The following is a 1,014-nucleotide window of genomic DNA, read 5'->3' on the forward strand; positions in this document are numbered from 1 at the left end:
AATAAACTAACAATTTTGAGTCTCCTGATCTCTTTTCCTATGTAATTAATGTAAGGTTTTAATGGAAGAGATAAGCAGTTTTATACACAATTGCCCAAAGTATTACCGATTGAGAAGTTTGTAAAGGGAGGAAAGCGGTTGTGAAGTGGGATTGAATTTTCTTTAGTGGAAGGAACCACTTAATCCAAAAAGGATCCTTGTATCTATTGTTGACATTTCTTAATTTTATCTTAACTTTGCTTCCTCTCCATGCCCCAAGTCAAATTTTTCTCTTCTCCTGAGCTGGGTCAGGGAAAGGAAGTGCTCGTTTCGAACCTAGCCTACAAATATGCTCTGGAGGGATTCCCCTCAGCATCCCACCCCAACCATCCCTTCTGTTAATCTTTACACAGAACTGTAGATGTTAAAGCAGTAAATAAATCAGCCCAAGGGATATATTTAAAAAAATCCAAAGTTACTGGAAAAGTTTCTGAATAAATAAATCTCAACTCAGTTTTCAGAAGTTCAGAACAATAATGATTCTGTTAGCTATATGCTTTTTCTTTTGAACTTTTTGCTTCACTGCTACTGTAACGATTTTGAGATTTCTCCCTACAAGAACACAGGTCTAGCCCATCTTTATGAACTGACTCTTGCACTCTGTGTCTGATATTAGTGTCTCCACAACTACAGAGGTGTTGCAATGCACACATTTTTTCATTACATATTGTGATGGACCTCCACAGGCTTCTTATGAAGTGATGGAATTTACTATGTTAGGAGTCCTAGAAGTTCAAAGCAGCTTTGAGCTGAAAGATGGAACTACTATGTCTTTTCTGTTCTTGGTAGCATTTACAGGTAAAATGCATTTGTTGTGGTGGAGTTGCTGAAGTACTTAGTAAGTATTGCAATGCTCAAAATACATACATTTGCCAACAACAGCTTGCCTGTTTCTGTGGTGTGATCAGATCTTTAGTCACAATTTTGCTGTACCATAGCCACAGCCCAACTGGCTTGTAGGGTAACAGCAAAACT

This window comes from Chaetura pelagica, unplaced genomic scaffold (assembly GCF_000747805.2).
Source record: "Chaetura pelagica isolate M959 unplaced genomic scaffold, ChaPel_1.0 scaffold21, whole genome shotgun sequence".
Classification (NCBI taxonomy): Eukaryota; Metazoa; Chordata; class Aves; order Apodiformes; family Apodidae; genus Chaetura; species Chaetura pelagica.